This window comes from Cicer arietinum, chromosome 7 (assembly GCF_000331145.2).
Source record: "Cicer arietinum cultivar CDC Frontier isolate Library 1 chromosome 7, Cicar.CDCFrontier_v2.0, whole genome shotgun sequence".
Classification (NCBI taxonomy): Eukaryota; Viridiplantae; Streptophyta; class Magnoliopsida; order Fabales; family Fabaceae; genus Cicer; species Cicer arietinum.
In genome coordinates, this window is record NC_021166.2 from 19,940,213 (window position 1) to 19,952,568 (window position 12,356).

The window sequence follows — 12,356 nt, forward strand, 5'->3', positions numbered from 1 at the left end:
AGTAAGGGTTAGACAATATTATTATATATTAGTAGTAAGGGTATTTTAGATATTTTCTATTTTCCTCTATATATACTCATTGTAACCCTATTAACTTCAGTTTTGGTTTATTATATGATATGAAACCCTAGAGTGGTTGTTTTCTCTTCTTCCTCTTTCTTCCTCTTTTCATTGTTAACATGGTATCAAAGAGCTTTGGTTGATTTTAGGATCTACCGTAGAGAAGAGAGAGATTATTTTGATAGGAAAGACAACCACCAAAAGAGAAAAGAGAAGAGTAACCCTATTCCCGATTTTGTTAAATCAGTCTCAGAAAAACATCGATTGCGCATTCATTAACCGTTGGATCGGGCTGATTTTTGGACAGCAGGTTCGCAACATATAGGTCTTCATCTTCAACGGTCGGATCGACGAAACGACGTCTGGAGAGGGAGAAATCGTGCTCGCACAGCACCAGGTTATCCTTAATTTATTTTCTCTCAGTGATTGTGTTTGTCGTATTTTTCTGTCATTATTTGTTATGGCTGGTGTTAAGGATGATTCTCTTCAAGCTGTTAGTGTTCACCTCAATGGACAAAATTACTCTTATTGGAGTTATGTGATGAAAAATTTTTTGATTGGAAAAGATATGTGGGGTTTTGTTGATGGAACTTCTGTTAAGCCTACAGATAAAAAGGATGAAACTCAATATGCAAAAGATCTGAAAACATGGAATGTTAGTAATTCAAAAATTATTACTTGGATTAATAATTCTGTTGAGTTGTCTATAGGAGTACAACTAGCAAAATATGATACTGCTAAAGAGATTTGGGATCACTTGAAACGTTTGTATGTTCAGTCTAACTTTGCAAAACGTTATCAGTTAGAAAGTGATATTAGAGCCCTTAAGCAGAGCAGTATGACCATTCAGGAATTCTATTCGGCAATGACTAATCTGTGGGATCAATTGGCTCTTATGGAATCACCTGAGTTGAAAGCTGTCAAAGCATACATTGATCAAAGAGAGGAGCAACGTCTGGTTTGGTTTCTAATGGCTCTTCGTGATGATTTTGAGGGCCTTCGTGGGGGTATTTTGCATCGTTCCCCCCTTCCTAATGTTGAATCAGTAGTTAGTGAATTGTTGGCAGAAGAAATCAGACTTAAGACTCATTCTGGTATGTTAAATAAGGAAATTCTCTCAGCTCCTCCATCTGTTTTTGTTGCTCCTGTTCAAAAAAAAACATCTCAAGGGAGAGTTGGGCTTGGTAATGATGAATGTGCATTCTGCAAAGAAAAAGGTCATTGGAAAGCACGTTGTCCGAAATTGGGGAGAACACATAAGAAGAATTTTAGGGGGCCATCGTCCAATGTTGTTGCTTCTGCTCCTCCTACCATTGACTCTAGTTCTGGTTCTGTATACTCATCTGAGAGTGCTTCCCAAATATCTGATATTGCAGAACAACTTCAAAGACTTCTTGCCACTCAATCACATGCCATGTCTGCCACCTCTTCTAAAGGTTTGAACTCCTCTGGTATGTCAGGTATATCTCCTTCCATATGGATTCTTGATTCTGGAGCATCTCATCATATGACATACGATGATAAATCTTTTGTGTCTGTGAAACCTGCCTCGTCTGTGTCGGTTATAACTCCTATGCCACTAGCAGGCATTGGTTCTGTCTCCACACCTAACTTGTCTCTTTCTAATGTTTATTATATTCCTAATCTTACTTTGAGTCTTGCTTCTGTTAGTCAAATATGTGATTTCGGTTATTCGGTTACGTTTTCTTCCACTTCTTGTTGTGTGCAGGATCCACATTCTGGGAGGCTGATTGGGACAGGCCATAGACAGGGGGGACTTTACGTTTTGGATGAACTACGACTCCCAGATACTGCAGCCTCAACAACTACTGCTGACTTATTATCTAGTTTTCGCTTGAATTCATTATCTTCTAGTTTTTATTTATGGCATTCTCGCCTTGGACATGTTTCTGCTTCTAGATTAAAATATTTGGCTTCTACTGGAGCCTTAGGAAAGTTAAAACCCTGTGATATCTCAGATTGTTGTGGTTGTAAACTTGCTAAATTTCCAGCTTTACCGTTTAGTAAAAGTGTTTCCGTTTCATATGCGCCTTTTGATTTAGTTCACTCTGATGTTTGGGGTCCATCACCGGTGCTCACCAAAGGTGGATCTAGATATTATGTTTCGTTTATTGATGATTACACTCGTTATTGTTGGGTTTATCTTATGAAAAATCGGTCTGAATTTTTTGACATTTATCATATATTTCGTGCAATGGTCAAAACTCAACATAATTCTGTTATAAAGTGTTTTCGTTGTGATTTAGGTGGTGAATATACCTCTAATAAATTTTCTGAATTACTTGCTTATGATGGCACTCGCCACCAAACATCTTGTACTGATACTCCTCAACAAAATGGAGTTGCTGAAAGGAAACATCGTCACATTATAGAGACTGCTCGTTCCCTTTTGTTGTCCGCTTCAGTTCCTAGTGAGTTTTGGGGAGAAGCAGTTCTTACTGCTGTTCATGCTATTAATAGAATTCCATCCTCTATCATATCAGGTTTGTCTCCCTTTGAAAAATTATATGCTTCTACCCCTGATTACTATTCTTTGAAAGTTTTTGGTTCTACTTGTTTTGTTCTTCGCCCTCAAGTAGAGCGCAGTAAGTTGTCTTCTCGTTCAGCCATGTGTGTTTTTCTTGGTTATGGGGATGGTCAAAAGGGTTATCGTTGTTATGATCCTCATGCAAGAAAACTTTATGTATCTCGTAATGTTGTTTTTCTTGAGCACATTCCTTTTTACTCTGTTTCCTCTGATTCGCAGATTACTAAGAGTTCTGAACTAACCCATATTGATCCGTTTGGTCCTAATGATAGCGCTTCTAGTGATTGTAATGTTGAGAATTGCAGGACAAATACTACTACTCCACATGATGACATCCCTCTTGTCCCCCCGGCTGTCCAACCACCTCCTGCGATTGTTGATCCTCCTCGTTACCCTTCTCGTCAACGTAAGTCTACTCAGTTACCTGATTTTGTCTATTCAACTTACTCAGCTTCGTTTGCTTCTTTCTTAACCTCTATTCACAGTTTGTCTGAGCCCTCTTCCTATAAAGAGGCTGTTCTTGATCCTCTTTGGCAGCAGGCTATGGCAGAAGAACTATCTGCATTGCACAAAACCAACACTTGGGAATTAGTACCTCTTCCTCCTGGAAAACGTGCTATTGGGTCTCGTTGGGTATACAAGATCAAAACTAAGTCTGATGGGTCAGTTGAGCGCTACAAAGCACGTCTTGTTGCTAAGGGTTTCTCTCAACAATATGGTATGGATTATGAAGAAACTTTTGCTCCTGTAGCCAAGATGACCACTATTCGTACTCTTATTGCAGTTGCATCTATTCGTCAATGGCATATTTCCCAAATGGATGTCAAAAATGCCTTTTTAAATGGTGAGCTTCATGAAGAAGTCTATATGGTCCCTCCACAAGGAGTTTCTCATGATCCAGGGGAAGTATGTAAGTTAAAAAAGGCTCTATATGGTCTTAAACAAGCTCCTCGAGCTTGGTTTGAGAAATTCTCTACTGTGATCACTTCTCTTGGTTTTCGCTCTAGTGAACATGATTCTGCATTGTTTATAAGGTCCACCACTCATGGTCGCATTATACTTTCTCTATATGTTGATGATATGATTATTACAGGTGATGATGTTAGTGGAATTAATGAGTTGAAATTGCAGTTAGCCAAACAGTTTGAGATGAAGGACTTGGGAACTCTTCGCTATTTCTTGGGGATTGAAGTTGCCTACTCTCCTAGAGGCTACCTTCTTTCTCAATCCAAGTACATTGCCAACATTCTTGATCAGGCTCGTCTTTCTGATACTAGAGCAGCAGATACTCCTCTTGAGTTGAATGTAAAATATGCTCCCTCGGATGGTGTTCCTTTACCAGATTCCACTTTGTATCGTACTTTGGTTGGCAGCTTAGTGTATCTTACGATTACCAGACCTGACATTGCTTATGCTGTTCATGTTGTTAGTCAGTTTGTTGTCTCCCCCACTACAGTACATTGGGCAGCAGTTCTTCGGATTCTTCGTTATCTTCGAGGAACTCAATTTCAAAGTCTTCTCTTTCCATCGTCATCCTCATTGAAGTTACGAGCTTATTCTGATGCTGATTGGGCTGGTGATACCACTGATCGTAAATCCACCACAGGGTTTTGTATCTTTCTTGGAGACTCTCTTATTTCTTGGAAGAGTAAGAAACAAGACATTGTCTCTCGCTCTTCTACAGAAGCTGAATATCGTGCTATGGCATCCACTACCGCTGAAATAATTTGGTTGCGTTGGCTTTTGTCTGATATGGGTATCTCTCTTGCTGAGCCAACTCCGATGCACTGTGATAACAAGAGTGCTATTCAAATTGCTCACAACTCGGTCTTTCATGAACGCACCAAACACATTGAGATTGATTGTCATTTTACTCGTCATCATCTTCAGCATGGAACTATTACTCTACCATTTGTCACTTCTTCTTTACAGATTGCTGATTTGTTCACAAAGATGCATTCCATTAAACGTTTCCGTTTTTTAGTTGACAAACTCTCGATGCTCCATGTTAATGCATCGTGAGTTTGAGGGGAGATATTAGATAATATTATTATATATTAGTAGTAAGGGTTAGACAATATTATTATATATTAGTAGTAAGGGTATTTTAGATATTTTCTATTTTCCTCTATATATACTCATTGTAATCCTATTAACTTCAGTTTTGGTTTATTATATGATATGAAACCCTAGAGTGATTGTTTTCTCTTCTTCCTCTTTCTTCCTCTTTTCATTGTTAACAATAACAATTTGGGAACTGTACTAGAAATTCTGGATTTTGTGCTATGTTCAAGTGGTTATTATAATCCACAAGTTCTATATTTCTAATGTATGTAGCTTTACCAAAACCGTCCTCAGCAAAATGCCACTACCCATTTGAGTTGAAGTACGAGTCCCTTGGAATGTGTATTAATTATTTCTCCACCAAAATGAACTCTATCTGCATGATCTTTTAAGTTTGGGAACAAAGACGATGGCCAATACCCAAGTAAATTTCCAGGTCCAACATCAAGCCACCAATTATGTGTGTTTGGATCCTAAAATAAATAATCAAAGAAAACCTTAAATGAAAGCTTTTGTTTCTTGGCAAAGTTTTTCAAACATAGACATAAAAGTTAATCAAACATATACATAATCATTAAAAGAACATGCAAGCTAGGCAATGATGGGTCAAAAATAGGAAAATAAATGTGTCAAGGTCGTGAATGAAATACGCAAAATATTAATATTTTGTTAAATAATAAAAAAATGAATGAATAAAAAATATGAGAGGAGTTCAATATTTGAATAACTTTAACTAAACAAAGAATAGAAAAAGACGTTTTCAGAGGACTCTGAATAATTGATGTGAAAGAAATAATGATCAAAATAGTACAATACAAGAGAAACATGGAGAGATATCTACCAAATTGTCCAAAATTTTGTAATTAGATCAAGATATTACCATCTAGATCATTAAATTGTGACTAAAATGATTAATGGGATAGAATTCTTTTTTTCAAATAAAAAATTTAATTTTTTTTTGTATAACTTTAGTAGCCAATTTGACTTATATCTACGATTTTTTTCATATTTACTTTTTTTTTTTTATAATTAGAGCATAAAATTACCTTCTAGATCAAAAAAGAAATTTCAAATTGGCGTACGTAGAAGTTGGAGAAATTGCTCCTCCAAATACAATTTTTTGGTTAGTTTGAACAAAGCCTGAACATTTTAAATTGTAGCACCCAGTATTTTTATATGAATCAGCCTGCAATTTTTTCAAAACAAAAAGAAAATGAATCAACCTGCAATTATTATTATTATTATTATTATTATTATTATTATTATTATTATTATTATTATTATTTTCTTTTATATACATTTTTCATTAGAGATTAATTTTCATGTACCGATGGCGCAAATGTTTTACACAATCAACAATATATATAAATTAAATTTATTTTGTCAATGTGTATCTTACACTTGAAAAAAATAATATAATTTATAGTATTTCATCTATTCTACGATCATGGACCGATTTGTAAAAAAGAAATTATTCTAAAATAACTGAAATTTTCAAATTTTTAGATGATATTCCTTTTGGTCTTAAATATAAGAAAAAATTCAAATCTATTTAGTATAAATTCAAACCAAATACATTTTATATTTTAATTACAATTAAGATTGGAGGAAGTATTAATTATATTTTTCAATTGTTCTCTCTAATTATAGTACTGCAGACGATCAAATATTTTCTTCTTTGCATTTATGGCTATTATAAGTATATCTATATTAAATAAGGGTGATTTAATAAAAATATTATTTCCTGAATGTGTTTAAGATAGTCAACTATGTTGATTATCTTGGGACAAAGGGGTACTACATCATAGTCCCATCGGTCACGATAATAAACAAAAACAATAGATTTCATAATAATTAATAAATTTATTAAACTGTATTTGATTTCTTAAATTTATTAAATTGTCTATTTTAATGTTATATACCATATAATCTACATCTAGTTTTTTTAAAGTAAATGAAAGACATGTTAGAAATAATAGATAATTAACTTTTACTTATAATATAATAGTTATAAGAATTTGAAATTTTTTTATATCAGTGACTACAATGATTATACTTTTCCACGTACTATATACATCAATCAATTTACATACCGTCCAATAAATAAACAATCTAGGACGGTTGTCGCCGTAAATATCTGGATACACCTGTATAAAAATAATTTGATTGAGTTTAAATTGTATAAATTTATAATATTTTGAAAACATAAATAAAAATAGTTTGATTTTGATACAATCAACGTATAGTTTTTGTGTTAGCAAAATTACAGTAAAATTGTTATGTCTTCAACAATCATAAAATTATGAAAAATAAAAATTTTGATTTTAAATTTCTTTATCTTAAAAATTATAGGCTAAATTACATCTGCAGTTCCTTAACTTAATTTCAAGTAACGTTTTAGTCTTTTTTTTTTTTTTCGAGTTAGTCCCTTATTTTAATTTTAAGTGACAATTTGATATTTTATGTTTTAAAATGTCAACAATGTTGTCATTTTTTTTCCAAAAATTCAAAAAAAAATCATCAAACTTTTCAAACAAAATCCATAAAATTCATTATCATCTTCAATAAAATACAAATTTAATCAAATTCATAACTTAAATCTTGAAATAAACTCATATTTTCATTCTTTATTTGATGTTGTTGGAGATGAAAATATGAGTGTATTTTAATATTTGAGTTATGGATTTGATAACATTTGCATTATATTGAAGATGATTATTAATTTTATGGATTTTGGTTGAAAATTTTGATGATTTTTTTGTATAAAAAATGATCACATTGTTGAAATTTTAAAACATAAAATATCAAATCGTCACTTAAAATTAAAATAAAGGACCAACTCAGAAAAAAAAAAGATAAAGGACTAAAACGTTACCTGAAATTAAATTAAGGGACCACATATGTAATTTAGCCAAAATTATACTACGCCAAAAATGACATTTAACAGCGCCCATTTTACAGCGCTTGCTAAACACAAGCGTTGTTGTAATTATATTTTAAAAATAACGGAACCTATTACAGCGCTTTTGATGCAAAGCGCTGTAAAACAAGCGCTGTAGTAGGTCATATAACGTTTGCGCATCATGTTATAAGGCTTTTACAGCGCTTGTCAAAAAAGCGCTGTAAAAGGAAGCGCTTTCGCGAATCAGTTACAGCGCTTTTTCCACAAGCGCTGTAAAACACATGCGCTTTCATTGAATTTAACTACCTATTACAGCGCGTTTTTCACAAGCGCTGTAAAACACATGCGCTTTCATTGAATTTAACTACCTATTACAGCGCGTTTTTCACAAGCGCTGTAAAACACATGCGCTTTCATTGAATTTAACTACCTATTACAGCGCGTTTTTCACAAGCGCTGTAAAATACATCTTTAAAATAATTATATACGTTGGAAACCCTCATATCCTCTACATCTTTCAAATAATTATATACGTTGGGAACCCTAATATCCTCTACGTACTGTGCGGCCATCTACGTTGTCTAAGGTATTTTTTACACATGATCTGTTATGTTTTGAAATTGTCAAAAATTGTCAAAAACTCATACCACATGATCTGTTCTGTTTTGAAATTGTCAAAAATTGTCAAAAACTCATACCACATGATCTGTTCTGTTTTGAAATTGTCAAAAATTGTCAAAAACTCATACCACATGATCTGTTCTGTTTTGAAATTGTTAGTTGATATTGGTTTCTTTTTGAAACTTGTTGATATGTTTTGAAAGCTTATTATTTTTGTTACTGCATTTATATAGGTGGTATAATATGGATAGGAAATGGATTTCAGCCAATCGATTGTCAAAAGAGTATGAAATTGGAGTGAAGGAGTTTGTTGAGTTTGCAGTGAAGAATGCAAAAGATCCAAATAGAGTAGTTTGTCCTTGTTTAAAATGTTGTTTTGGAAAACGTGTTAGAGAAGATGAATTAGAAGGACATCTAGTATGTAATGGAATTGATCAAAGCTACACATGTTGGATAAGACATGGTGAGAAAAAAAAAGGAAACATTAATTTTGAGAATAGTTCTACATATGCTTCAACTGATTTCGATACAGATACATATGAGCCGGACCGAGTTGATGAGATTGCAAAAGCAGTTGAAGAAGATCTTCGAGATTGTCCTAAAATGTTTGAAAGTTTGTTGAGTGATGCAGAGAAAGAATTATATAATGGTTGTACTAAATTCACAAGACTGTCAGCGATATTAAAGTTGTACAACTTAAAAGCGAGTAATGGATGGTCTGATAAAAGCTTTACGGAATTATTAACACTCATAAAAGATATGTTGCCAGATGATAATGAACTTCCCAGTCGAACCTACGAGGCTAAACGGATTTTGTGTTCTATTGGAATGAGTTACGAAAGGATTCATGCGTGTCCTAACGATTGCATTTTATTTCGAAACGAATATGAACTACTTAAGGCGTGTCCGAAATGCAATGTCTCTCGATATAAGAAGAAAGAATCTACTCCAGCAAAAGTCGTGTGGTATTTTCCTATAATACCAAGATTTAGGCGCATGTATCGCAGTGAAGAAGATTCAAAACACTTGACATGGCATGCAGATGAAAGAATTAGAGATGGAATGTTTCGACACCCTGCAGATTCCCCACAATGGGCAAAAATTGATCACGAGTATCCTGAATTCGGGATAGAGTCAAGAAATCTAAGACTTGCACTTTCTACTGATGGAATGAATCCACATGGTCTTCAAAGCATCTCACATAGCACGTGGCCTGTGATTTTGGTAATATATAACCTACCTCCATGGTTATGTATGAAGCGTAAGTTTATGATGTTGTCTCTGTTAATTTCTGGACCCAAACAACCGGGGAATGATATCGACGTATACTTGACTCCTCTAATCGAAAATTTAAAAAGTATGTGGGAGACAGGTGTGGAAGTTTATGATGGGTATAAGAAAGAATGTTTCAATTTAAGGGTTATGTTGTTCGGCATAATTAATGATTTTCCAGCATATGGTAATTTATCAGGATATAGCATTAAAGGTCAGTGTGCATGTCCTATATGTGAAGAGAGTACAAATTGGATGCGGTTGAAACATTGTAAGAAGAATGTGTTTCTTGGACATCGTAGATTTTTACCTTATAGTCATCAGTATCGTGGGTGGAGAAATGCATTCAATGGAAAATCAGAGGAAGGTAAAGCTCCTTTAGCACCGACTGGATATCAAATACTTGAAAAAGTACAAGGTTTGACCAATAAATTTGGCAAACCTTTTGCGGGAGAGCTGGTGAAAACTGGGTGGAAGAAAAAGTCAATTTTCTTTGAATTGCCATATTGGAAGTCATTGTATGTAAGACATTTCCTCGATGTGATGCATATTGAAAAAAATGTATTTGAAAGTGTTATTGGTACGTTACTCAATGTTCCAGGAAAGTCTAAAGATGGCGTCAATGCAAGATTGGACTTGGTCGATATGGGAATAAGAAATGAACTGGCTCCAGTAAAGAAAGGAAATCGCACATATCTACCTCCAGCCGCTCATACTCTATCTAGAAAGGAAAAAATTGTTTTATGTAAATTTCTACACGAAGTTAAAGTTCCAGAAGGATACTCTTCGAACATTAAAAATTTGGTTTGTATGAAAGACCTCAAGTTAAAAGGTTTGAAGACCCATGATTGTCATATTATAATGGAGCATTTGCTACCAATAGGTATACGTTCCATTTTACCTGAAAAAGTTCGACTAGCCTTAACTAGATTATGTTTCTTCTTCAGGGAAATTTGTAGTAAAGTGATCGACCCTCAGAAATTACCGACATTGCAGAGGGAAATTGTTGTTACTTTGTGTGAGCTTGAAATGTATTTCCCACCATCGTTTTTTGATATAATGGTTCACCTTACTGTTCATCTGGTTAAGGAGACACAACTTTGTGGGCCAGCTTATATGAGATGGATGTATCCGATAGAACGATATATGAAAATATTAAAAGGGTACGTAAAAAGTAGAAGTCGACCAGAAGGTTGTATTGCTGAACGATACATTGTTGAAGAGGCTGCTGAATTTTGTACTGAATATCTGTCCAATGTTGAATCCATAGGGCTTCCCATGTCTCGTCATTCGGGAAGACTATCAGGAGAAGGGATAACTGGAAGGAGACTACTGACTATATCAAGGACAGAATGGGAGCAGGCACAATTGTATGTTCTGCACAATGATGATGAGGTTCAACCGTATGTTACAATACACATTGATCAGTTATCTCGTTTGAACATGAATAGGAATCAAAATTGGATAACTCGAGAGCACAATCGAAGTTTTGTAACATGGTTAAAAAATCACATAATGTCAAAATTTGATATAGACCCCGGATCAATTTCAAATAGATTGAGGTGGCTAGCAAATGGTCCGAGCTTACATGTCTTTTCTTACACTGGTTATGTTATTAACGGCTACACATTTTATACCAAAGAACAAGATGATCAGACCACTATGCAAAATAGTGGAGTCACTCTCGTAGCTGAAGCGATGCATGTCTCAAGTGCAAAAGACAAAAACCCAATATATGCAAATCTATCATATTTTGGGGTTATCGAGCGCATATGGGAGTTAGACTACACAATGTTTCGTGTTCCCATATTTGGTTGCAAGTGGGTCGATAATAATAATGGCGTTCGGATTGATGAGTCAGGATTCTTGCTTGTCGATTTTAATAGGGTGGGATACAAAGACGAGCCTTTTATTTTAGCGTCGCAAGCTCAACAAGTGTTTTATGTCACTGATCCTTCTAATGATAAATGGTCTGTTGTCCTATCGACCAATAAAATAAGTGATGATAACAATAATGATGAAGATGTTGGTAATGATCTTTTATTTGCAACATCACAACAACCACATGAAATTGATTCAACTGATGATGGTTTATATCTTAGAGATGATCATGATGAGGGAATTTGGATTAATCCATCGTTTCGTATTGTAAATGGACAAACAAATGTGAATGTCACCAGGAAAAGAAGAAGGGCATCTTAATGTATATATATGTTTAATTGTTTTATATAAGCTATGCATGTAATCTGAACTGTGTTATTGTAAATATGCATGTAATCTGAATTGAGTGTTTTATACTAAGTTCTGATTAATTTATTTTCTGATTAATTTATTTTCTGCTTATATTTAGCTTGATTTGAGTGTTTTATACCAAGTTCATGTAACAATGAGTGTTTTATATTTAGCTTGATTTACATGAACTGAACTGAATATAAATTAGTAATTTACATGAACTGAACTGAACTGAATAGAGAGATTCTCTTTTGCTCAGTGCATATATATATAGATTCTTCAGAAGTTCTCATTTCTAATAATTCATCATCTCCTAAAGTATTGTGATAAAGACAATGATAACAATATTTTTAATCCAATAAACAATGATAAAAATGTTTTTAATGTCATCCCAACCCAAATAAACCAAACACAAAAATAAAATAAAGAGACATTTTACAGCGCTTATCTTAAAAAGCGCTGTAAAAGATCCTTTTAAAAATAAAATAATGAGTGTTTTATACCTTTTACAGCGCTTTTCACACAAAGCGCTCTAAACAACTCTTTTGAAAGTGAGTAAAAAAGACATTTTACAGCGCTTATTTGCCAAAGCGTTGTAAAAAGGCTTTAAAAATAATATTCATCAGACACTAATTTCTTCAAACACCTTGTACGCAT

At 33.9% G+C, this 12,356-nt stretch overlaps 1 protein-coding gene across 1 annotated transcript in view; it reads right to left on the reverse strand.

Annotated features, from left to right (window-relative positions):
• The window catches only part of LOC101503704 (protein neprosin-like), a 31,950-nt gene that overhangs the window by 17,242 nt on the left and 2,352 nt on the right, over window positions 1-12,356 (reverse strand). The gene's annotated exons all lie outside the window — the stretch shown is intronic.